At 38.8% G+C, this 27794-nt stretch overlaps 1 protein-coding gene across 3 annotated transcripts in view; it reads right to left on the minus strand.

Annotated features, from left to right (window-relative positions):
- The window catches only part of csmd3b (CUB and Sushi multiple domains 3b), a 404527-nt gene that overhangs the window by 318787 nt on the left and 57946 nt on the right, over nt 1-27794 (minus strand). The gene's annotated exons all lie outside the window — the stretch shown is intronic.

Raw genomic sequence — 27794 nt, forward strand, 5'->3', positions numbered from 1 at the left:
CCTGGTCTTTGATGCTGATCTATGATTACGTATTAATAGAAATATATGAAGATCATAGAAGTAAGTACTTCCCAGAACTTCTTCTAGGGTAGCGCTGCTTATCTATAGTTTGTGATGCACTCCTTCACAGTGAGGGCATGGGGCAGGGGCAGGACTTCAGAACAGCACCCCAGGAAGTGGTATTCACATTCAGCATGGGGTGCTTGAACTCGGGTCCCCCGAGTGACTGGAAACTCTTTTGCCACTGAGCAACCTTTCCAGCTCACTTAAAAGGTGAAATCAATGAGAGACCGGTGCATTCTCCTGGATTCATCCTATGGGCATCTGCAAGATCAAAAGCTGGCAATTCCTTTGTTTGCTGCTAATCAATTACTGACATGTTAAAATGCACAACAAGCAAAGGGGTGTGTCAGTCAGCGGCAGTGCCTTTGAACATGACTCGGCAATTTATAGCTGTACAGAATAACCATTTGCTTTGTTTTGTTGAGACATCCATCTACAACAACTGAAAATGAAAAACGACACCGATTACGCTCTTGCTCGCACCATACAACATCAAAAACAGTTAATGAATTCTTCAGGGATGGAGAAGATAAATACTACTTGATCTTAATGAGCTCCTATAGGCTCTTTAAATGACTTTGTTTATGTGGTGGCAGGCTGGTAGCAGGAGGAGACAAAGAAAGTGGGTTTAGGGGGGTGGAGGGGTGCAAACCTGACATCTAAATCAACTACAGCACAAAATATTGGTGCAAAATATGGGTCTAGAGGGACAGGTGCAAAACTAACTTCTAACATCAACTACAACAAAAAATCTATATTTTTTGTGACAACAGTAAATATGCTTTTCTTGCTTCCCAATGCTTTTTTCCCTGTGAGTAAAGCACTGGATAATCAAGCAATTGTGAATGATATTAGTGCAGTATTAGACTTAAACTATGGTCAGTCATTCAGAACTCTGTTAGAAGTTATTAAAGTTCAGGTTTCGAGTTAAGTAGTCATAAAGGATGACGCGTTGTTGCTAAGAAGCACTGCTTGTGGTATTCTACTAAAACAGTAAAACTACGAGAAGTGTAATTCCTGCAGACATTTTCTAATGATATGGCAATAAGTTGAAAGAAAGGTTTAATACAGCAACAGTGATCCTTTGCACTTTCTTTTATAAGGTTCATGTACTGATAAATTAGAAGTGAAGCTAATCCTGCTGCTGTACTTATTTTAAATCTCTCCAGGTTACAGCACCTGCTAAATGCCTAAATTATAAAATGTAAATGTAATTGATCTCCTTGGACTTTACAGTTCACATCAGTATCATTATCTTCTCCCTTTGATCTTAATGATCCTTTTATATCAAATACACTACAGGTGCTAGATGAAAACCTTGGAGTGTCCAGGACTGAAGTCGGTCCAGGCTACTGCTTGCAATGCTCTATCGATCCCCGAAGGAGAAACTGTTCACTTCTTGTACTTCACAGGGAGGTGAGATTGCAGAGTAAGCTCACAGAGGAGAAACCATTGTACCTGGTAAGGATTTAACATTATTCTGTTGAAGGACACTACAGCAAAGACGCTTGCTGTTATAAATGCATGTCTTCTTGCCAAGAAAAAATATTACAAATTGCTAAACATTTATGCCTGTTTTAAATAATTTTCCCATTAACCTATAAAGGTGTTGTTAGTCTTGTTTTTTAACCATGTACAATCAGCAAACATTCAAATGAACAGAATAAAGAGAAAAAAAGCTTTAAAATAGTTTTCAAGAGCCTTTAATGCCACAGTTGTTTGGCTTTGCTGTGGTGTTATAGCTATAAATGAAAGTGTTTTGCTGAAAAATGCTATTATTGGATGTTCAAAGTCCTTTAAACTTCTAGGCTTTCATCAATCTCATCTGAGTGCAAAGCTCAAATCAGGATGATCATCCCCCTGACTTTCATGTTTATGAGCCTTGTTATTTACCATGGCAGCCAGGGCCACGGGGACAGCAGGGACGATCCCGCTGGATGCTTTTCGAACCAATTATCCAAGACAGCATCCCAACCAAAATGATGTGTGTCTGTCTGTGCGCGTGTGTGTGCGCGCGTGCATCTGTGTGTGCTGATGTCTGTGCGTGTGTGGTGTTTGTCCAACCCTCATTTACCCAGACTATTCCAAGGCTATCACAGTGACAGATGTAATCACCAATGGCAGCCTTGGCTCCAATTAAGGGCTGGTATCTCTATCCCTTCACAACCAATCAGAGATGAGATGTTGGGCAACCGGGAGGGACAAGCTAAGCCATATGAGGGGATACCTGTGCACAAACACGCATACCTACAAACCTAACATGCCGCTGGTCACCCTGTCTACATATTTTTAATGAGGTCAAAGGAGTGAAGAAGAAAAGGGAAGAAAACAACAACAATAAAGAAGAAGATTTTGCAAGGTACAGCAAGAAAACAAGATACTTATCTGCCATTTTCCCAGTTCAAAACTAGAAGGCCCATGTGGTTCTTAACCATCATACAATGAAATGTTTCAAGGAGAGTTTAACAGAAACCACAATTCATAAAGGGAAAAGATATGAACACAAATACAAAGAGCAAATGTCTTTGATTTCTTTGAGTCTAATCAAGTGATAACTGATTCAAATGACTTTTGGATAGTACTTGAATTTGGATTTGTCTGTTTTTTAGACTTATTTGCTTGGTGTAGCTTATTTTGCTTTTGTTTCTAAACAAAATTGAACATTGAATGTGAAGTCATCACAATATGCAAATATGACTTACAATTCTGTGTGTACTTACAAATCTAAGGGTATCTTTGCCTAGATTAGGCAACTTCATTATACAGAAAACCGAGGACACAAGGTGGGGTGAATAAAGAGCGAAAAAGAGACAGAGGGACAGAGATGGAGAGCTGAATAAACAAAGAGAAAAGGACAGATTTCCCCCTCGTTCATCACTGCGCAAGAATGAAAGGATGATTTAAAACTCATCACTCAGAGGGTGCGAGAGAGTGTAGGAGGAGGAAAGAGGTAGAGAAAGAATTGAAAATATCGAAACAGAGAAAAGGGAGAAGTAAAAGGAGAAGAAGGCTAGACTCAGCGGAGGAGAGAGAGCGAGAGAAAGGGAAAAGCAAGCAGGAGACAGGGGTAAAAGAGAGACTTCTAATTATGGTGACTACCAGACCGAAACTGACAGCCCCTCTACACACATGCACACACGCAGATGCAGGCATAGAGTCACAGACAGACAAGCATACATGAACACACACGTAAACACATAGCTTCACATGCACGGGGCAATTCCGAGGAATATACACACAAATCCATGCATCATTCACACAGCTTATTGAATATGCTTGCCATTTAAACCTTTTACACGTTATTCCATTTACTTTGTTCACAATTCTTAGCTTACTCCCCTCTTGCCCCCTACTCCCCTCACACACAGCACACATGAAGCGTCCTCTCAAACCCTAACCTTGCTAGTTAACCACACACATTATCTATAATGACATCCTGAAGTAGCATTTATGCTCATCTGACTAATTGTCTGTTTGGTTTTAGTAACTATATTGGGTTTATGTACTCCCATAGCTAGATCAGGCCAAGTTTGTTTTTGTTTATAGCAGACTTATTGCTGGATAAGTCGGTGAAGCAGACAGGAAAGGAGGGAAAGAGAGCAGGGGGAATGACACGAAGGAAATGGCTCGGGGCAGAATGAAACCCGGGCCTCTGCAGTGGCCTTGCGGCGTATGGGTCGCCTACTTAACCCAGTGAGCGAAACTGGCACCCGATTAGGCTGATTTTGACCCATAGCAGAGGAGGTTAAAAGAAGTAGCGAGACACACCGAATTGAGTCAGATTTTGGCAAACACTGTGAAGATGAAGTGTATTTTTTGCCTTGAAAGTGTGTCATAACTGGACCTATTTGTTGTGCAAAGTCATTATATCCAATATAACCATGTCTGTGGAGTGACACTGCCCTCCACAAACAATTTAGCACATGCAAACTTTGCTTATAGTCAAATACAGGCCAGGTGTGTTTAATTCTTAAAGGGATTTTGAGTAGGAATTCATTTAAAGGAACACATATCCCCCTGAAGACTTAAAACGAGATGCTAATTGGCAAACAGTAAAAGATTTGTGGCTGGACTGGGTAGCTCCCAGGTGTGAGTATCTGCGCTGGTGCTAATGAGGAACAGGGTTTAGCTGGAAAAGAGCATGCGTGCTCAGCAAAACCTTCCCTGGATAAAGAAAGCTTAAAGACAAAGAAGAAAATCTGCTTCGTGAATTGAGTGGATTTAATGAACCCTGGTCTACAATATAAGCTTGATCTCTTTTCTCAAAGCAATATCTCATCTTGAATGTCTAAGATAACACTCCAGGAAAAAAAGGAAATGTGAGATTAACAAGTGACTTACCCCAGCACTTGTCACACCATTGTGAGAGAAGTCCAGTTTTATGGACAGCTAATTAAAGATATAGTGTAAATTTTGGACTTTAAATAACATATCAGCAAATATTTTGAGAAGTCTAATTCAATTCAGTTCTGTTCAATTCAACTCAGCCCCACAATAGCACAGAGACCCCAAAACTCAGACGACCCCATGTGAGAAAGTATTTGGCGACAGTGGGGAAAAGAAAAACTCCCATTAAATAGGAAGAAACCTCCAGGAGAACATTTCTCCTGGGGGGTTAATCATTTAACTAATGATTAAATGCAAACTGTTTGCAAAGCCCCCAGCAGCCTAGTCCTATTCAACATAACCAAGGCAGTGTTTAGGGTAAAGTGATCCAGCCATAACTATACGCTTTACCAAAGATTTTACGTCTGAGCCAGTAGTCTGAGAGCAAAGTGCTCTATTTCTTTTCAAAAATAAAATTGTTCTGAATAGCCAGTGAATGTGAATACGATTGTTTGCGTGCATGCACCCTCTGATGTTAAAGATATTTCCCAAATTACATTGGGCAGAAATTCTGTTTCAGTTTTTTAGGCTCAAAAGCTTTGTTGACACTCTTATGTTGTTGCAAGATTAATCTGTGGTGTGGGAAAACTTCTAGGTTCATAATAGGCTGGACCATGTACCACTGAGCAATGATTTGTGATGGAAGAGTAAATTTGTGCAGTCGCTAAGACATTCAAAATTGAAAAATAATGCCTCAAATGATTGTACACTTGACTATGGCGTCTTTGAGCTTGCAAAATAGACTTCTGCTTCGCACTTTATTTTCTCAAGAGTATCAGTAGCAACGCCCACACACGCCCTGGTCCGGAAAACTAGTGCAGGCTGAAAGAATCCTTGAGCCTTTAAAGTCAGTGAGAAAAGCATCATCATGAAGCTAGGGAAATGATATTAGTCAAACTGAATATATAAATTAATAAAAATCTGCCATTGCCATTCAGTAAGATAATTTGACTTTACACGTTCTGAAATAAGCTTGATGATTCTGAAGGGGTGAAATCAATTACTAGGCTTGTCATTTTGCAAAGGGAACCCTATGATCACTATAGCTATTTCCACATGGTTCTGACTGCTAAATGAAGAAAATGTGAAATTATCCTATTTTTCATTTGAATGCAATCTGCACTACCCCCTTAAGGTTTCTGGGCATCCCCATTTCCTGCTAGGGGGTGGCAGCAATGTCTCCATATGAGACATATCTGTGTGGGTGTGCACACATACTGTAAAATAAAATATTAGCCATATCCTGAGCAGTGCAGTGAAATTACACAAATCCATCCCTGAAGAATTTTTTTCTAAAGTTTAAATTCCTTTCCACCTCTATGCCATGCTCTGTCTGTCTCTCCTTCTCCTTCTTATTGATCTCTTTCTCTCTCTTTCTCCCTTCATGTCTCTCAGGACCTCTGTGGTACCAGATTCGCTTAAAGGGATACTTCGTCTAATCTCACACACACTCATTTATGATTAAAGAATGGATTTCCCAATGGAGCAAACTGACCAAAAAAAATAAAAAATCCTTGCAGACATACCAATCATTCAGTGAGTATTCAGATCACAACTGCACTCAAAGCACCAGAGGACAAAATATAATGCATGTATTGGTGTGCACACGTGTGCATGAGTCCAACGTTAGTTAATTTAAATGAGCTGTGCATGGCTCTGGAAAATGATTGTATCTGTAATTGTCTTGTGGTGGTTTGGGATGATTGAGTGAAAGAAAGATGAAGAAAATTAAGGAGCGGTGGCAGAAAGGTAGATAAACTGAGAAAAAAAAACGATGACAGAATGAAGAGTGGAGTGCACAGGAAGGGAAAATGTGAGGAAAATGAGAGAGAGCAAAGAAAAAAAATTGCAACAGAGAGAGACATAGCCAAAGAGAGTAAGCATGTTTGAAACGTCCCATTGGTTCCTGCTGTCAGGAATGCTTGTCAGCCAAGAATTAGACTGCTCCACACTGCCACTGACTGACAGTCGGCCTGCGGTCTAGACTATACCCTGGAGTGGTAGAGGCTAAATAAGGGAAATGCCTAGAGAGAGACAGAAGGAACACACCGGGCTGAAAATCAATTTATAACACTGTCAGTCAGGGGAAGGAGGGGGGGGGGGCGATGGAGTAGAGATAAAGAGAGAGAAAAAGAGAACAACAAGAATGAGACACACATAAAAGTAAAGACAAAGACAAGATTTGAGAGAACAGTAAACAAATGGGACTGATGGAGAAAAGATGAGAACAGAGGGGACTCTTGCTGCGTTAAGGGAATCAGAAAGAAAGAGATGATGAAGCGGTAAAGAGGAGAGGTACATGGAGAAATATACAGACGCGTGGTACTCTGCTTTTATGCAGCCACTTCAGGAGGCAGAACCTCTTTATATAATACAGCGCTGTGGGGACATAATCAGCCTAAGATAATTTAATCACTACTGTTCCAAAAAAAGGAAAACAGCACTTGAATGCTGTGACTGCAGAGTCAGCATACATTTGTTTAGCTATTTCCTGGTGATAAATTTTGATAATGTCGTTATAATTATCTATCTGATCCAAAAACATCCTAAACGCTGGCTTGTTACCACTAAATTCACTACACAACACTGCATTCTGTTACTTTAAACGGAAGATATTAAAGGAGAAATTTTTATTATCCCAACTTGTCCATAATATACGCAAGTATTAGATATTACTATGAGTCCAGAGATGAGCAGTTTTACTGTCTCCTCACTAGAGCAACAACTTCAACCAGAACCAAGGTTTAAACTTTAAATGACAGCAGAAATTATCAGACTAAGGTCCTGTAAAACTGCTGTAAGCATTTGTAAGGAAGCGTGAGGCAAAGCTGCACTATACCGGTAAGTCATATTTTAAGATCGTAAATATAGGTTACTGAAGAAATGAAGAAAACTGAGGTATGATTTATTCAGCAGGGTCAGCCCTTCCATCATTGCCTTGGTATAAGGTAAAATGGTGTGAAAGCTAACAAGTCTGCTGTCCCATGTGGCTTTTGTTGTCTAGAGTTATTTTGAGGATGAGCACTGTCTGGTGAGATGTGAGTTAAGCAAAAGCCTGTGTGCAGGTGTGATGCCAGGGCGGTGGAAGGGACAGAAGATGAGACAGAAGACGAGATCAGGCCACGATATACCACTGATCTTTGTGGGTGGTTACAATTTTCAACAAAATAGGGACTTTCTAAGATAGTGTAAAACATATTTCCGCTCACCTATTTGGAATAAAAATTAAAACCTGCTTGCTGCAGTGTGTGGGCACCCATTGTAGTTTAAAAGCACAAAGTATGGTTACATCACTCCCTTTGTAGTGATAAAGGAAGCACTTTGTAATGGTTATTATATATCTAAAAAATCTAAGCAGAATGAAAATCTGAAATAAACCAGAAAAATACAGAATGACTGTTGAATATTTCTCGAATGTATTAAAAAGCTTCACCTGTCAATCAAGACATCTTCAGCAATCCTGTAGCCTACTTTACACCATTGAGCTCAAGAAAGCCAGTCTTTATCAGACTCAAAACTGGCCAAACGAATGATGGAATGGTTGAATGGAAACCATTAGTGCTGTTGGTGACTTGTAGAAACACAGATTTACTGTTGAGGCCATTTAAAACTGTGAAGGGCTTTTATGCCCTCCTAGAAGATTATATGTAAATGCAATAAATAATCCAACACCATCTCAATTCATTGTTACTTTCATCTTTATGCTTTCACATTTTGAATGTGATTAGCCTTCCATAGTCAAAATGCATCTTCACAACCGACTTGTTCCTTTAAGGCGTCTTCCACATCTTCTGAATGTTGATGGCAAATGACAGCATGTTTTTAACATACTAGTGGAGTGATTGAAAATCCCCAGCATAGTCCTGAAGTAAGTGATGCAGGGTAGGGTTTTTATTGCTTCTATCACCTTTTTGTAGTTCCTACATTAGCTAAACAGTTTTCACTGGTGTGAAAACTCATGCCAGGAAAACGTCATCATTAAGAATTTTAAATTATAGATCAGTGTCAGGTCTCCTGACATGAAAATATCATGCAGGTTTTGTTGCACATCTTCTACTGGAGCCGATTCATCTGTTGCATTTGTTTCAAATTGCTCCAATAACCAGCAACGACTGTGTGACAAAGTGGCTAGGACTGAATTCGTTTACCATTTGTCACTTGCATATATTGTTATTTTGTGTTCTGTTATCTTATAGTCAATCATAATGCTTTAATGTAAACACAGCACATGTAACTTTGCCTCTGCATACTATCCCGGGTCTGTTTGTGGTAGCATTGGTTCCATTCATTACATCTGTGCAAATGTTCTTAAAGCTAAATGTCACTTCATCAGTAGTTGATTTGAATCTTTCGTTTGTTTATACTTACCATTGTGTGTTCCTTTGTGCAGGTCCTATATGAACAGGAAGGGCCGCCCCAGTACTTCCTGTTTTTATAGGACATGATATCATTGCTCATGTCAATTGGGTGTAACCAAATGAAGGGGTGTTTCTTTTGTGTAAAATTGTTTATTTCCTTTAAAATAACCTCATGAGTCAGAGAATGAGTTTGTTAAGTGGAAGAATGATTATATTCCTTTTTCTTTGTCTAGACTGTGTTATTTAGTCTACCCTGTTTTCTCAATGGTAGAGGTTAATGAGGTTGAGATGTGAATGGAATTCTGTATAAAGCAGGTGAGATTTTGACTGCCAGGTTCTTCTGTTTCGTGGAATAACTGTTGAAAGGCAACGCCAGAAAATAAAGAACACTTAAAAGAAACTTGAACAGTCTGCAGATGCTGTCTCTCTATCACTTTCCATGCTGCTTATGTTATGCTACCTCACAGACTGTACAACAGACTTTTTTCGAAAGCGGAAATGTACAAACGTTCAGTGGTGTTTTCTTAAAATGTGATGCTGGATATAGTCAAAGTCCTTCTAGAAGCAAATCTGACCCTCTTCTTTTTTCAGCTGGTGCTTTTAGGGGTCGCTACAGTGGATATTCTGCCTCCATTTCATCCTATCCCTGACCTCCTCTGCATGAACTCTCTCACTCATCCATGACTCTTCTCTGTGATTTTCCTCCTGCCTGGCAGCACCATATTCAGCATCCTTTATGCGATATATGCACTATACCTCCTCTGCACATGCCCAAACCATTTCAACCTTCCAGTTAAGTACTTCAAAAGCTGCATTCTTTTTAATGGCCATCAGGGGGAAATACTTGTGGGTTCTTTTCCTACAGAAGTCTATATGAAAAACGCCACTAGAACTCTGTAAGGACCCAATCAGTTTATGGTCTCTGTTACCAGTGTACCAAATAAAACATTAACTCCATTTGGCAATTTATGTGTCAGGCAGGAGAGTTACGCAGGATAATCGGTTTCACAGTCAAATCCAACGCTTGCAAATCACATATGGGTTCAAAACACCAAGATAGCGATGGGAAAAACACCCATTGTGATGCTTCAAAACAGGAACCCAAAGACCAAATTGGTCATGTAATGATAGCTACAGCCATCTTTTATATCATCTATGGTTTAGAATGACCAATAACCCCCCCCCCCCCCCCCCCCCCCACACACACACACACACAACCAGCTTAAAACGTTTTTCACAACAAGCTTTTAAAAAGCTTCTTTCTCAGCCTGGAAGTTATACTACTACCATTATTTTGCAAATTCACCTATTTCAATTTATGATTCCTTGACTGTCATCTCTCTTTTTGGTAACATCAGAATCTAAGTAAAAGTAAAATCAAGTAAAAATTGTAACAACTATGAATAGGAATATCAATTCTGTTTTATTCTATTCTACTCTATTCTATGAAAAGAAATTACAGCCGTGCACTGGAAATGAACATTAGTATTATGCAAAAGCACAGTGATAAGCCATGATATTTGAAAGGTATGTTTCTGACTGCAGCATGCTGACTTTTATGGCGGCTGGCGAAATAGCAGCTTAGAGACACTCTGGCACTCTGGGGTAAGGGAAGGGGAAAGGCACAGTAAGCAGTGAGGACAGGAGGTGGTGGGAATACGCAAACACTCACATTCCCTGATAAATTAAAAAAAAACCTCTTTCTAAGAAAGTGGGTCAAAGAGAGCAGGGAAAGAATTTTAAGCAAAGAAGAGTTTTTGGTAAATACAACCTTGAGTGTGTGCTTCTGAGCAGTGAGGCAGGGAGGGAGTAAAGCAGCAAGACACTGAATGACTACTTGGCTTTGCCCCTGTAAAGATTAATACTGTACTTATTGAGTTAGTCCCTGTGTTTTAAAAATCTGAAAAGGAGAAAAATGGTAGTACTACTGGAAAATCTAAATTACTGACTGCTGATTACAGCAGTCAGTTGTTCTATTGACCCTACTGCATGCATGTAGAGAAATGCAAACATACAGACATCATATTATGGGGTTTCATAAAACCTTTACTGAAAGGTAGGTAGATAAAAGCACAAAGAGTTAATGAGACAGAAAGAAATGGGGATGAAAGGCTGTCTTAGGGGTTTACTATTGATTTGTGTCTGCTAAGTGTCATCACCTCCAATGTGACTAATGAGGTCGCCCATGCAAACCCACACTGAGAGTACAGTCTTCTCTCCCACACTTCCTTCTTAATACAACGTTGCTGAAGTTCCTGAAAACATTTCAAAAACAAATCAACAGAATTTTTTCCCTCCCTTTTCCTATCCATCATCTTCCATACACCAACAGCTGGAAAATTAACATGAAGCTACTGCTGGAGTCACAACAGCCATTTTCAGACATACAATACATAACACTGATGGCTTTAGGGATGATATTCATACTTTCATAACAACTTTTTGCAAATCCTTTTTCAAATATTTTCACAGCCCATATGCTGAAAAAACTAGTAGCACTGGTAGCAACCAACATTTTCAGCATCAACTAAAGTGTAGTGTGAACAGCTTGTTTTTTCAGACATGAAGATGGCACATTCAGATGCCATCACAATAATGGAAAGGAGTGCATGTCTGAAAGGGGCATAGGGGCCACTTAGGGGATTCACTCCCAGGATTATAATTTCATTTTCAGCTGTCAATAAATTTTGAGTATACAGAGAGGTGAAGCAGAATGGGCAAACATGGCAGCAGGTCAAACATTTCCTACTATTCTATTTATTTTCCTCATATAATTCTTATTTATTTGACATTTGATATAAAACGAACAAAAAAAAAAGAAAAAGAAAATTGTTATAAGTTTACTCCTTATAGCAAAACCACACTCCTCCTATATTATACCTTAGCATTTTCTACTGCATATAACTAAAAGTATATATTTGTAAAAAGGAAAAAAAAAAGTAGAATAGCTGCTGACAAACTTTGCTTCAAATAGCAAAAACAGTTTCAATGCACAACTGAGTCAGAAACACAGCTATCAGCCTCCCTCTTTGTGGGATTTGTTACAAACATAAACATGTGGTCCTGAGGAAAATAGTCATTAAAAATGATTACTCTCATCTTTGTTTCTGTGCATATGACTTCCTTATCAGGTAAACATTAGCCTGATTTTCTTCTATGCAATTCAACTAACACAGAGGGTTAGGGTTAGCTAACTGTAGCTTTTAATATTTTAATTTTACTATGAATGTATGAAAGCCGATACTTCATGTTAGGGTGCCTGGGCCATCAACCCAGTGTTTTGTGTTTTTGGCTCTTTGATTTTGTTTATTTCATTATGTTCTAGTTTTCTTTGTCTAGTGGGTTAAAAGAATATTCTCAGTTTAGGTTCTCTGAGTGGTTTATGTTAGGTTGTTTATTCCTTGCTGTTAGTGATTATGTTTTACCTCCCTCTGTGTCTAGCAATGCCTTGCGTTTTGTGAATCTTGTCTCTGTTTTCATTTCTCCATCCGTAGTGTTAAGCGCACGTGTTTTGAGTTCAGTTTGTGTGTTTCTTGTTTTATTTTAATAGTCCTTGTCCTTTGTCAGCATGGTCTGCTTTGCTTCCTGTGTCTCGTTAGCTCTGATTTGTCCAGGCTGTGTTACCACCTGTTCCCCATCTTCTCGTTATCCCTCTGAGTATTTAAGCCCTGTGTTTTCCTTTGTCTGTGTTGTGAGCTCCCTCACATCTAGCTGTGTGTGCTGTCTGTTTAGCTACCTGTTTAGTTTAATGTATATTTCCAGTTAATTTTTGTATTTCCTCGCTGCCAGCGATAAAGCTTCGAGTTTTTGAGTTTATCTTTGGCTCCTGGAGTCTGCATATTGGGTCTTCCATTCTTGCCTGCCACACAGTTCATGACACTTCAAGAGGTAATTGGACTCTAAATTATAGTGGAAATTTGAGACATGGTAGGACTTCTTGTGGAATGTATCATCATCTATAGTGCAAACATATCAAAAGATTCATAGAATGTGGAGAAATCTCTGTGCGTAAGTGACAAAACTAAAAATATGGGTGCTGTACTGGCTTGCCTGCAGTCCACATCTTTCACCAAGGGGAAAACATGAAATGAAACGAAAAATTCAACAGGACCCAAGAGAGCCAGGACTGTGGGGCAGCAAGAATCATATATCAGACTTGAGTGGGACAATGGGGTGGTAAACAACTTACCACCATAAAATTAAAAAGGAGACTATTTTTTTTTTCATCAAATACTGAAATGTTTCTGTTTAAACATTTGATATGTTTTCTATTGTAAACTAATAATGGATTTATGAGATTTGCAAATGCTTGCATTCTGTGTGTTTATCAACATTTTACACAGTGCCCTAACTTCTTTGGACCTGAGGTTGTATATGTTGAGTGCAGTGTGGTAAAGTGAAAAAAATCAAAAACAATAATGTAGACGGTGAATGTCACCTGTATCACAAATGTAACGGTGTATATTCTAAGATTTATGCTAGGCTTATAGAAGACAACGATGAAGTTAACACATGGGCCAGCTTCTGAAGACCCTCCCATGTCTGCAGTTACCCTCCAGAGTAGGATGGGGTTCCCTCCGAGACAATGAGAGGGTTGACACAGTTCTGTTCACATGAAGGCTGGAGCTGTTGAGACTGGCAACCTGGGGTTAAATTCACACTGTTTTCCTCACACTCTCATTCACACGCACACTTATCGTTCTCACTATGCTGTTGTGAAACAAAGCATTGCTAAGTGAAAAGAGGCTCAATTTGTAGTTGAGTAATCATCAGTTATATAAGCGAGGACGTTCAGGCATGCATTTAACACAGGACTGATGTGTGAATGTAGTAGTAAATGTAACGAACTTAAGGTACATACAATGAGTTAGAAAGGTCATTTAAAAGGCTGGAGTGCTGTACAGTCACTGATTCATAAGGCTAAAACTTGACTTATATGAGACTGCTACTACAAGCAGTATCATTTGGATTCACCCAGTCAACTCTCAACAGCAAAAGTGCATCGCAAATCACAGCAAGGACTTATTCACATGACTGTTCAGCAAACACCTCTTATCAAAATGAGGGCTTGTGACTTTTTTTTTTTTTTTTTGTAAAAGTGTGTGTGGTGGTGGGGGGGCTGCTGACAACTGAGGATTCAATAAGTTAGGTCTCATTATTAGTTAGGTCTCATCCCCCTAGGGATGAATAAAGTATTCTGATTCTGAGGATTTAAAATAAAAGTAAATGGGTAAACAAATGATCACATTCAACAACAGAGTACAGAGTGACAGGGCACAAGTGCTACACATGTGCCTTTACTCATCTGTTCCTGGTTTTGTGTGTGTTTTTGTTTTTTTGTGTAGTAGTTAAAATCTTTTATAGTCCATCCTGGGGCAAGCACATAGTATACCAACTTCATGATTCCTGATTTTTAATGATGCCAGCATCATGGGACATGTTGTGGATTGAGGCCAATAAGAACATTTCTGCCTCTTTATACCTGTTCTATCTGCTGTTTCAGCGCTTGTTGAGTTATTGACATTGTTAAGGAGGCATATATTTTATTTTTTGGTGTTCTGATAACATAAATTTACAACCCCAAGACTTTGCTGATTGATTAGTAACAACCCAGTTTCTCTCTTTTTTAGGATCAATCAATAAAAGAGTTCAATACCAGCACTGGAAACCCTAAAATAAGTTTTCAAAAATGTAAAACAGCCATAAAGTCAATCTTGTATTTTATGTGCCTAAGTGTACAGTGCCTTATTATATGCCCTCGTGCTATTTTTTTCATATTATCAGGTTATTGAATCGTGTCATCTCTTTTGATCTCAACACAAGAGTTATATAATAAACTGTTTACTGTGACCTTTTATTAGATATATTTTTACAGTCTTCAGATGTTTAAATGATTGACACAAATTGCAGTTATAAGAGTTTTTCAAAACCCAAGTGGGCTAACTCAACTCACACAAGCAGAAATGCTTATTCACATGCAATAGACATAACTTAATCAAAATATGTAATATTTGACATCTTTCAGGCTATAATATTTATTTCAGAAAACTCAAAACAAAAAAATTCCTTTATATAGACAAGATTAGGCTATGATCACAGGATAGCTTTGTCTAGACATTAATACATTCTTTGAAGTAAAAGCATCCGTGTTCCCATTGCCAATAAGTGCTACCTCAGATTTCTTTAGTAAAATATTAAAGTCTAATACGGCCATGGCGAGACGTGGAATCTCATTCAACCACTAAAACTTTTAAGTCATACGTTGAAAAGATGAGGGAAGGAAAGAGTAGCTCCCTTTTAATTCTGCAGAGATGCTAAATGTATTATTCAACTGTCATGCATTAAAGTGAGGCAAAAGTAGTGTAGGATCTAGAGTTAATATAAATCCTGTGCATTGTGCCATTTTAATAAAATTGGGAGACAGGGAATAGTGGCTCAACATAATGTTTAATGCATACTTGGAAGTGCTAAAGCATGTCGCCTGGCATTTGAGGGGCACACTTTACTTCTTCCAGGCAGTGTCCATAAGATTCACAGGACACCTCCCAATCTCACCTGTCAGGAGACTTATAACTAGCTGTGTCATTAGTGAGTGTAGTCTTATCTGCAAACACGCTGATTGCAGTCAGCAAAATATGTTCTCAGGGAGGCTGGAGAATATGTTCATTTTTTACCGTATCCAATTTAACTTCTCAGTTAATACCATTCTAGATAATAACTGTTCAGATGCTAGTTAGACTAGCAACTACCAATAATCCTGTGCTTGAAACAATGAACACTACTTTGGAAAAATTAAAGGTATGCTCAATTAAGAGTTGCATACAGTATGGTGTAACAATATGGCTTGGATGTTAGGCAAGTAACTACAAGGATTCAAGTATGTAGATAATTGTTCTTTTAAATATGAATGGACAGACAAAAACCCTTACCATCATTCCATGACAGCAGTTTAATGCATTTAGGCATGTAGACATGGTCGAGAGAAATTGCTGAAAGTCAACTAAGCATCAGAAGGTTGAAGAAAGGTGACCTTTAACATGGCATGGGTGTTGGTGACAGATGGGCTGGTCTGAATATTTCAGAAACTGCTGATCTACAGGAATTTTCCCGCATAGTCATTTCAGAGTGGTCCAAAAATGACAAAATATCCATAGTCTGATGAGTCTCAAGTGCTGTTGCATCAGAGTTTAGTCTAAATAACATGAAATCACGAGTCTCACCTTTTATCCAGACTTCAGGCTGCTGGTGGTGGTTTAGTGGTAGTCTATAAGATATTTTGACACACTTTGACCCCTTAAGTGCCCAAAGCATCATTTAAACACCACAAGCTACCTGCGTACGGTTGCTGACAATGTCCAACCTATTTTTTGAGAACAGTGTACACATCTTCTGATGGCTGCTGCTTTCAGTAGGATAACGCACCATAGTTAGCAGATTTCAATCCAGTAGAATTGTAGGTTGTCAATATGGATGTGCAGCTGACAAATCTGTAGCAACTGTGTGATGCTATCATGTCAATATTGACAAAGTCTCTGAGGAATGTTTCCAGCACCTTGTTGAATCTGTGCCATGAATAATTAAGGCAGTTCTGTAGACAAAAGAGGTGCTCACTGGCCACTTCATTAGTTACACCCTGTACCAGCATGGTGTAACTAATGAAGAGTCTATGTCATCACCCTCTCTGGTGCCACTGACAGAAAAAATGTCCCATAGCAAGCGTCTTTCCCCCCCCCATCCTCAGGCAATTTTGTACCCGTTGGCTGACAGAATTGCAAAATGAAGGCAATGCCTATAACAAACCAGTCTAAATGATGTCATTATTCCATAACGTTCATTTGAAGCAAAACTTCAGATGAACATGTTTGTTTTTTTATTTAAGAAAATGCTATTTTTACTGTTCCAAGTTCTTTTGAAGACAGACAGAAGGATTCAAGGAGCTTTATTTGTCATTCGCATCACATGTTAACATGAGGTGGAACGAAATTATGTACACACAGTGCGGAGTGAAAAGAAAGAAAAATAATGAAGAAACAGAATTTTTTCCTTAAAGTTATAATAAAGTTTTGCAGTGGAACATTACATTACTGTCAGGTACTGTATCTGAATTGTTGGTCCAATGTTTTGTCTTTGTGGGCTCACAATATTTATATTTTATAACTCGAGAGATCACAGCCAAATAAGTTCATCTGTAGGGCTTACAGCTTAGACGTCTTCTAATAAGTGTGGCAAAATTACGACTAGTGCCGTGACAGTGTCTTGGGACATATCATTATCTACTCTCCGCGGACGAATTTCTTTAACCATTTATCTGTGGTCGGCATCATCTCCACATCCTGAACCCACTGTTCAGCTTAAGAAGAAACTCACAAATTCAATTATGCTGTGAAATACTACAGAAATAAGACATCTGACTGACACTTTAACCAACGTGTTGCATCTGAATAAAATAAAATACTGCAAATTAATAAACAATGACAGAAGATTCAACACAACTAATGTGCGCCTTCTACTAATGTAAGTTGCTTTTATCTATTTAAATTAAAAAGCCCTCGTTAACATAACAATGGGAGAATATGGACGTGATTGAGGTGCAAAAATGCTAAAAATAAAAAAAAAATCAACAAACGTCATCAATAATCAAGGACAGTAACATATCTTTGCATACAGAACGCTGGTAGAAGACTGAGGTTAGGAAACTCTTCACTTTGTACTTAACAAAGACAAAGACATTTGATGCCAAACTAACAACAGTGAACATCTGCTGCCATTAAAAAACACTGCAGCAAATGATACAAGAGTGTTTCTGACAGACATGATCCTCTGTAATGTAACTATTGTCCAATTACCTCTTAGATTGTCTTTTGGGAGGCGAAAAGGCATACACATCTACGGCCACAGTGTGTTATATGAAGCTGGCATTGAAGTGAAACTAAGCAGTCAGGAATAAGGAGTCAGTGTTGCTCTACAGGGAGCTTCAGCAGGGTCCATGGATGCTCTAACTGAGATATAAATCCCTACCATACCTAAAATCTGCCTCGATTCCAGGAATATGGAGGAAAATATTTTTTTGTAATCCTCAACCTCTTTCCAGCAGTTGCTTTTTGAGACAGACATTTCCATTATCTTCTAATATTTGGGTCTATTTCTGAGTAATCTTTCTTGGCAATTTAAAAGTGTAATTAGGCCACATTACTGCTTTCCGTAATCTATTTCTTTTTTTTTTCCCCCACCCTCGGGGTTTATATTTGGTGTTCATGCTCAAACCTGGCAACGATCTGAAAGCCCTAAAAAGAATGTCTGAGGTTTCCAAATTTGTGAAAGTATTTCCAGCAGGATTGCCATGTTGGAAAGAAGCACAATTATGACATTTTGAAGACTTGAAAAAAAATTAAAAAGCGGCTTTCAGTTTAAATGTCATAATAGCTCTCTGAGCACAAATTTAACCCAATTTTATCATTTTCTCTCTCTTTTTTCTGCCTGATTATTTTATCTAAACTAATAAAGCAGGTAGGCTATAAAAATATTCAGTAATAAACATAAAAATACATCAGTTGTTGTCCATTATGGGTTTAACATAGAAATCTTCACTGTGATCTCTGAGGCACAAATTCAGTCCTGCCAATCTTTTTTAAGTACATCCCTACTGTACTCTAACAGCTGACATACTGACCTTATACTTGAAGCCTACATTTCTATAAATCACTTCTTTGGGCTAACAAGATGAGAACTGAGCTCTGGTTCCAGTCAGCAACAGTACTTTTAATTAGAGGGGGCCATCTGTTAAGACTGCATCGGAACCAGTCACATACTGTACATGGGTAAACCAAGTCACTGATTGATCAAAACCAGTCGAGACTTAAAATTGATTGTTTCAGGCAATGATTAATTCACAGGACTGAACCCCATCAACAGCTCGGGCTGTGCTGTCACAGTGATATGGTTAATGAGTAGAGTGCAGTGACACAAAATGAACAATTCAGCGGTGTGGATCAAATTTAGTTACCTCAGGAACCTCTGCTTTGGGAAGCTCATTACGAACTCAGAGAAGTATTCGACAATATTGATCTCTGTTGGGAAATTATGTATTTACTTCAAACCCTCCGGTGTGGAAAAATAGATGCATTCAGGGAGCAATGCTAACCAGTTCAGTTATTTTGAACTCAAGATTCACATCAGTGCTGCCCCAAACACCTGAGGACTGTGGAAAGTTTCGACGTTGCATGCTCGCTTTAAAGTGCTAATCCAAGGATTTGTCAGTGCACTTCAATTAAGATTGATTCACACTGTAGTATCAGGGGGAAGGATACCTTCATTTTTAAGAATGGGAGGTTTAAAAATGATCCTAGATTTCACATACCTATTACGGTCTTTTATTAAACCTATTCTGCCCTGCAAACACAGGCTTTATATTACTATTTGTAGTCACTGATTTCAGTGTGAAATAGCCCCTATCAATTTAATTCAATAATCAATAATTTAAAAAAAAAACATTGTTTTAGACATTTTTAACTGGCTCACTTGTAAGGGGAGCATCATGTTTAAAATGATTGAACAGGTGCTTTTAAGTAAAGGAGTTTTCTACTTTGTGGATAGACTTTTCTCTAACTGTCACTGAACTGATAGTTTTGAGGTTGAAGTATATTAAAGTCTATTCCTCTGCTGAGCCTGAGTCAAACCAAACATTGCTTATATAACACAGAATTGTCTGCATACAAATAAAAATGAAACACAAATGCCAAACCTGTATATAGTGTACATGGAAACATGGAAAGAGCTAAAACAATTAGGTGATACTTGGCTAAGAGAAAATGAATACACCATTTACAGTGCTTAACAAATTTAACAAATGCATCAATGTATTAAAAACAAGAAAACACAAATAGTTTAGAAATCTGTCAATAATAATAATAATGGATTGGATTTTATATAGTGCTTTTCAAGGCACCCAAAGCGCTTTACAATACCACTATTCATTCACTCTCGCATTCACACACTGGTGGAGGCAAGCTACAGTTGTAGCCACAGCTGCCCTGGGGCAGACTGACAGAAGCGAGGCTGCCATATCGCGCCATCGGCCCCTCTGGCCAACACCAGTAGGCAAGTAGGGTAAAGTGTCTTGCCCAAGGACACAATGACCAGGACAGAGAGCCCAGGGATCGAACCGGCGACCTTCCGGTTACAGATGCGATTCCCAACCCCCTGAGCCACGGTCACGTCAAAACCTTGTTTGTAACTAAAAATGATATTGCTAAATATTAGGCAGATAATAAATTAAGCTTCATATCTTTATACCCAAATTTGAGCCAACACACTGGATTTCTGTGAGAAATCAGTAATTAATCAACCAGAGCATTCAACCACTGAAACTAATTGTTCTGTTGAGAAAGGCAAGTAAACAACTGTAACAATAACTGGCTTCTTAATGAAAAAAAATCATGTGCTTCGCAATTCTTGTCTGCTTTTTTGCAAAACAAAATTTAAAAGTTCATGGATTTCAACAATAATGATATTGCAGCATTAAAAACTATAATTCCGGTTAACAAGCTTGGGCATGCTAGTGGATTAACCATAACAGAAACATAAAAAATTACTCTGGTAATTGCTAATTTAGGACAGCTTTAAACCTGTATTGGGTGGTGGTCTAATAAACTCAGGTCTTTTAGAGCAAAGATGCCAGGTATTTGTGTGTTTTATCTCCTCTAATTCCAAAGCTAAAAAGTGATAACAAAAAAAAGGGATCCTGCTTGACACTCAATTAATTGAACAAATCAAGCGATTGTGAAGAACAAATTCAGGACCTTGGACAGCAACCATCCCCTAGTTTGCAGTATTACTTCTTTTACTGCCCACTACAAAAAATCCACTAATGCTGTTTTGGCAACTTTTCAGCAACATACAAAAAGAAAACAACTCAACTGGACTTGCATTTAATGATGCGGTTTTACCGTTTGCTCAAGAAAGGAAAAACCACAAAGACAGGAATCTAAAAAAGCTAAGCAAATGAACGCATTAAAGTTTATTCAGGGCACAGTGAGCTCTCTCTATTCTTTTAAACACTGGCTCAGTGTCTTTTCTAAAACAGTTAAGTTTGAGCGTTTGTTACTTTAACTGTCATGATTGTTTAATCTAAATAGAAAGAATGAGCCCACGCTGTGACACACACACACACACACACACACACACACACACACACACACACACACACACACATATAGTGTCTCTCATCACTCTCTCTTCTTCCAAGTTTCCTTGCATACTTTACCTCCCTCCTTACTGTCTGGTAACCTTAGCAACTGGCAGAGAGGTGGGCTGCCAATAGGAGTGCAAAGAAAGCTAAGCGATGCAAACACTTGGGAAACACTTGGGGGGTGGGGGGTGGGGGGGGGGGGGTAAATAAACAGTCAACATGAAACATGAAACTATAAAAGACATCATGCAGGAGTATCAGAGTAAGGTTTGAGAAAGACCGTAGGTCAATAGCTTTTTCAAAGACATTGGGGAGGACAGCGTTCTATAAACTGAAGCAATAATTATTTTTGCTCTTATTAAGCTATAATACCGACGTGGCTCTGTTTGCCAGGAGTCCAAGTTAAACATTTCTCCACCATGCAGTCTTTCCTCTTCTGTACTCACTTCACATGGGTCCTAAGAAGATACAGGCAACAAATGAACAGGCAAAAAGTTTCCAGTGTTTTCTCTCATTGGTTTTCTTGTTCTCAGCTTGAATGCACTTTGTATCCATAACAAGTGTATCATTTAGAATTAAACTTTTATAGTTTTTGGGACACCACATCATGAAAATTTCATGGCAGTGCTTTCATGCACAATGAAGCAAATGCAAAGTGATTTCTATCTGCTCTTGGTGTTGTTTGTGGACGGGAGGTTCCAACAATAGCACCATATTCCAAGTTCAGTCAGATTCTTTCTGACATTTCTAACCACTATTTTGAAGGTAGAAGCATGCAAAAACTAGAAAAATGAGAAGTAGTAAGTAACATAAATGATTTAATGGCTTCCACATTGCAGGGATCCACTTTTAAGTAATAATTGCAGGGCAAAGAATATGACATCCACCAGCTGGGGCCCTTTTTTGTGTCGTCTGTGTGCATGTTCTTCCTGTGCCTGCTACAGTCCAAAATACGGGCTTATTAGGTTAACCAGTGACTCTAAATTGGCTGTAGGTGTGAATGTGATGATGAATGGTTGTCGGTTTATGTTAGGCCTGCAATAGACTGCCGACCTGTACAGAGTGCACCCTGTTTCTTTCCCTGTGAGAGCTTGGACAAGCTGAGCTGGAAGGAAATGGATGGATGGAGAATAGGACATTTCAAGAACCATTGGTATTTTTCACAGTGCAAGTCGAAGACATTTATTTGAAAAATGATTACCCTAAGTCTACAACTCATGGTAAGATTAGAACTTTTTAAGCTATCAGAAGTGCGAGGCATAAAAACCAGGGAATTGTGCGTGTTTGAGGAGGAAGGGGCATAATTTCTTTGATAATATTTCATAAACAAAGAAAAAACCAAAATATATGCAATCCTGATTTTTGTCATCCCTCCAAACTAAAAGTCTGCTAGTTAATTGCGTCCCTCACATCTTAATCTCCATCAGTTCCATATTTAACTGCAGAAATCTTTTTCTGGGCATAACTTTTGCGCACTTGGTTGAGTTTCTTTTCTTTTGTGATCATCATCTATGTCTGTCGGTGCCTTTGCATATGTTTGATTCAGATTGTGAGTCTTCTGTGTGTGCGTGCGTGTGTGTGTCTATCCCCCTTTATGTGTGTGAGTTCAGTAAAAGAAGGTTGCCGCTGATATTGGTAACGTGGCACTTTGCCAATCTCATTAGCTTAGCATGCAGTGGGCAGCCTGCCCGGATAGACACTGTGTGTGTGTGTGTGTGTGTACGCGTGTGCACTTGCGTGTTTGTGTGTGTCTGTGTCTGGAAGCATCGGGGCCAGTAAATGCCACCACTCTGGCTGATGGTTCTAATAATGGTATTAGAGAAAGAGAGAAAGTGAGAGCAAGAAAACAGTGTGTAAGACAGCGCGTATGCATGTGTGTGTGAGAGAGAGAGATATAGTGGATAAAAAAGTATAGACACTTTGTTGACAGAAGCATAAAGAAAGAAGGTTTTTTTCTTAAAGGGGCAACATCTGAGCAATATGTATGCAGGGATTAATTTCCTCTTTGACCCTCAGTGAGAGTGTGCGCTTTTTTCTGAGCACTGATGTGCAATACAAAAAGCTTATAGGTAATTACCATATTGTAAAGCTTGTAGTTGATGTGACTGATAAACCAAAGTGCCTGACATTACAACCCCTGTGTGTACCTGAGGATCCATGTGTTTGTGGATGGTATGGCATCTATAAAGTCGAGAAAAAGAGAGAGGAAGAGGATAAAAAGTGAGTGTGTGATTTTTGGTTTGACATTAGCTGTTTATATGACTCAGAGAAGGATGGATGAATGTGTGTGTGTGTGTACGTCATACAAGCCGGGCTGAAGCATTAAAAACACTGCTTGTGACTGTACTGGATGGCTAATGGTCTATGGGTCAAACAGGCTTTTTTGACACTTGCTGTGTTCTGTTTTTTATGTCTCTGTTGGCTTGACTATAAAAGCTTGGACAGAAAACTGCTATTTGAACCATTTTTAGTCATCTTGAGAAGTGGAGGGTTGGATAATTTTCAGAGTCACTACAGTTGATGTTCACAAAGCCAGGGGCATTTTAATTAACCTAAAAATGGCAGAGAATGGGAGATGTGACATCAAAAGAGAGTAAAGGTTAGGAAATCTGCCTGCTGATGTGCACATGGAATATTTCAATGAACAGGCCCAGGATTTCTGGCTTTCATGAAAAGTTAACTCCTCCCTCTGTTTTATTCATCTCTTCATTCTTTCATCTCTCCATTCAAGAGTTTAACATTGCAGTCTCTACACGCATCCATCATTCTACCCTTCATTTTATTTAATAATTGATCCATCCATTCATGCATCCAGGAGACAGATGCATTCATTCAAATCATTTGAAACCAAGGAGGACTTGGACAGAGGCCGAGCAAAGTGCAATGAAGGTAATGGCATGTGGGAGGGGATGATGGGATAATTGATTGTTTCGTTAACCAATTAATGTAATTAACTTCATTAAGTCACAAACTACACCTGTGTGGAAAACACCTGCCTGGAGTACATCCAGCATCCTGCCCCAGACACACTGCCTGTACAGGAAAAGCTGCTGAAACAGCATTTTAAATATAATATCTTAGTGGAGTAAAATTCAGTACTTAGGTAATTATATTAGTCAATCATAACAGGTAACAGGATACCAGGTGGATGGAAACTGTCTGAATGCATACAACCCAGTCATTTCAAAATTGTTTGCTATGGGAAAGACAACATTAGGAAATTAGAATTAGGAAACAAAATAGGATTAATATTATAAAAAATAATATTAAAAACACACACACACATCCACAAATGAGCAGCTGTTGACTGGTTGTAATTTTCAGTTGTTCATTTAATGCCTAAATGCCCCTCTGAAGCCACTACAGTCGAAGCAATTAAATGCAGCATTTACACAAAGTAAAACTCCCCATTAAAAGGAATCCTAATGAAATTCTTTCAAATAGCGCTCGTGCTAGAATATCTGTTACTAAGGCCTTCACTTAGAGACATGTTTATAAAACAGCTAAACACTTTTTTTTTAAATCAATTCCAATATTAATTATATAATTCCATAATAACAAATTCCTGCATCACAGTGAAACTAATACTAATGAATTACACCACACTGGTTTTTGCACCTCCTGACACTAAACATGCTGAACAAAACATTTTTAAGAGAATAAAGTTAATGAAGACAACTGTTTTGAAATAAGCTCTTAGGCCACCATAAATATGGTAACACTTTGGTGCCTGCTTAACAATGTACACAAGGAGGGTTGGTTATAAAGGATGAGTGCATGCATATTACATCAACTGCACAGGTACAACATTAAACAGAACAACAAAAAAAGGTAAGATAAGCTAATTTTGTAGAAAATGTTTGTTTAACTAGGTTACAGAAATAATTAGATTAGTATAAATATTCAGTCAGTCCTGTGTTATTGGTGACAGAACCACTACCTAGCAGAGGTCACACTGGCCTGTGTAAAATTTCTATTCCAATTAATTCTGTTAGTTTGTGGTTCTCTTCCACAGCATGCCTTTAACCTGTCTTCCTTCTCTCACCCCAACCGGTCGCAGCAGATGGCCCCGCCCCTCCCTGAGCCTGGCTCTGCTGGAGGTTTCTTCCTGTTAAAAGGGAGTTTTTCCTTCCCACTGTCGCCAAAGTGCTTGTTCATAGGGGGTCATATGATTGTTGGGTTTTTCTCTGCATGTGTTATTGTAGGGTGTCCCTTACAATATAAAGCGCCTTGAGGAGACTGTTGTTGTGATTTGGCGCTGGATAAATAAAATTGAATTGAGTTGAATTAAGAGTAACACTTTGGTCCAAAAGTCTTTGGATGATGACACAAATTTTATACTTTAGCCTACACCACCAAAATCATACAATTTGGCTGGTGCCCAGGGGGCACTCTGCAATTTCCTTGTTAGCAGCACATGTTTTTGGAACGCAACAAACATCTGAGCAGATCCGGTTTTAAACAATCAGTTGTAACAGGCTCATATTGCCCTTTATTCTATCATTGCAGCATTTTTTATATTGCACACGTTACATCATAACCAGTTTTTGAGTTCACATCTTGACCTTTTGGTTGGTAGATGACCGATTCTATTTCCTGAGCCACAGACACCCTAAATTATGCTTATTTAAATACACAGTAATACACTATAATTATTTTCTGTAGCTAAGGATTCACATGACCAGCTTAAGAAGCTAAACATACTGCACTGGATAATTTAACTGTTGCTGGCACATATACACACCAATTGTGCTGGTGTTGATTTATAAAAATTAAAAAGTCTTTCCCTCCTATTCTGTGTAGACATCATGTTGTCAAAGAAGCTGCAGCCTATGCCCACAAATGCATGAACTTGCACACAGAAATGCACTCTTCCTTAGCCCCAAATACAGACACACATGAACATCGCCTGCAGCAGCGCAGGGTGCCAGACATGAAAACAGCTTCAATTGACTGGAAGGAAGCTTTGACTCTGGAGGGCTGAGAGAGAAGACGAAAGAGAAGGCAAGAGAGAGAGGCCACGAAAAAGACATTTTACATGGGCACACACCCTAACCCTAACCCAGTGACAGTAAGAGATAAAGACTCTACTTCTACCTCTATCTTAAAAGTCAATATGTATTCTAAGGGCAAAATCAAAATCGCAGCTGTTAACTTTTCCTTGGACCCAGGTATCACTTTATTCTCTGACCTCAATTTCACAGTTTCTTTTAAAGTGAAACTTATAAGGCTCAACACGCGTGCCCTTACACAGCAAATCCCTGCTTCGTTTTAATATGGCTAAACATATTCAGACCTGGGGGTTGCCCAGTAGAACCACCAGTTTTCCACACTTGTAATTGGTGTGCATTGCAATCTTTCACTGAAGCGTTTGGTGGTAAAGTGTTTTGCTTACGGGCAAATTGAAGGTAGTTGTTTGGTGGGGCTGGGAGGGGGAAGTGTCTTACCGGCACTTTTCACATACCAATTTTACCACCTTCCTTGAGATTTGACACATATTTCCTCACTGTCTGTTGAACCCACTCACCACTCCCACACACATACACACCCTGTGATATCAGACCATGGTTTACATGTATTGTATCATTCGAATGCTTAGGATTATACACTGCAGCCCTTAGACCGATTATATTACATTTTTCTTTATTCTCAAATTTAATTTGCTTGATTATTGTTACAAATATGAAGTGTTGTTAATAATTAAACTGAAAGTAGTCTTAAATGGCCCTTAATGACCATTTCACTGCAAGATTATAACATTAACGTGTAAAAACATCCATAAGATGCATACATCCAACTTAAGGTTTCTCCATCTACACATTAATTTATCAGAATACACAATTAACACAATGCTGATAGGAGGTGATTACATGCTCGTGTACTATGCAATATGTAAAAGATGTGATACTCGAAAAAAGGGAGAGAGAGAGTGCATGCCTTTTCTTCTGCAGATTGCGTGCAATGACTGACTTATGTTCTTGCTGAAACAATCATCAACAATCTCATATGATCTGCCCTAAAGGCATGCACGAGTATGTTTGTGTGGGGGTGTATGCACTGTATAAATCCCACTATTGTGGTTGTATGTGGGGGCATGTCAAATATGTTTTAAAAAATGGGATTAAAATGGTAAGATAATCTTTATTTGATGCTGGACACACACACATATACACACACACACCCACACACACACACACACCCACCCACACACACACACCCACACACACACACAAACAGTTGGTCTGTATCCTTAAAGCTCAGGTCCAAACTCAGCCTGGGACCTTGAGGGTCCTGCACAGTATCTTTCCTAGTACTGCTCCTCCTCCAGGATGTCATTCTTGGGATCTACTGGAGCCACTTGCCTGGTTTGGGGGTTACTCCCCGAGTACTCTGAGATAGATGTTTTTTGTCATATATCACTTCCTGGGATTTCACAGAAAAAAATGGCGATATGCCAGGAAAAAAAAATGTACACATGCAAATATTTACACATAAGAGAAAACACACATAATGTCCTATACCCTGCAGGACCATCCCCAACAAGTCAAAACAATGTGCCAGAGCTGACAGCTCATATTAGACCACAAGGCCTTAAAAAGACCAAATGTGTGTGCATGTATGTGTGTTTGTGTGTGTGTGTGAGTGTGTTTACTGTGACTCACTCTTACAGATAAATGTCAAGGGTTAGTATAAAGTCAATGTCTTAAGAGTTGCCCAAAGCTTGCAGCTCTATTCAGCAATGATTTTAGATCCTAAGTCACAAAAAAAAGAAAGTAGATAAGTGAACAGTACAATACTGT

The sequence above is a fragment of the Aulonocara stuartgranti genome (assembly GCF_965226115.1).
Source record: "Aulonocara stuartgranti genome assembly, chromosome: 22".
Lineage (NCBI taxonomy): Eukaryota > Metazoa > Chordata > Actinopteri > Cichliformes > Cichlidae > Aulonocara > Aulonocara stuartgranti.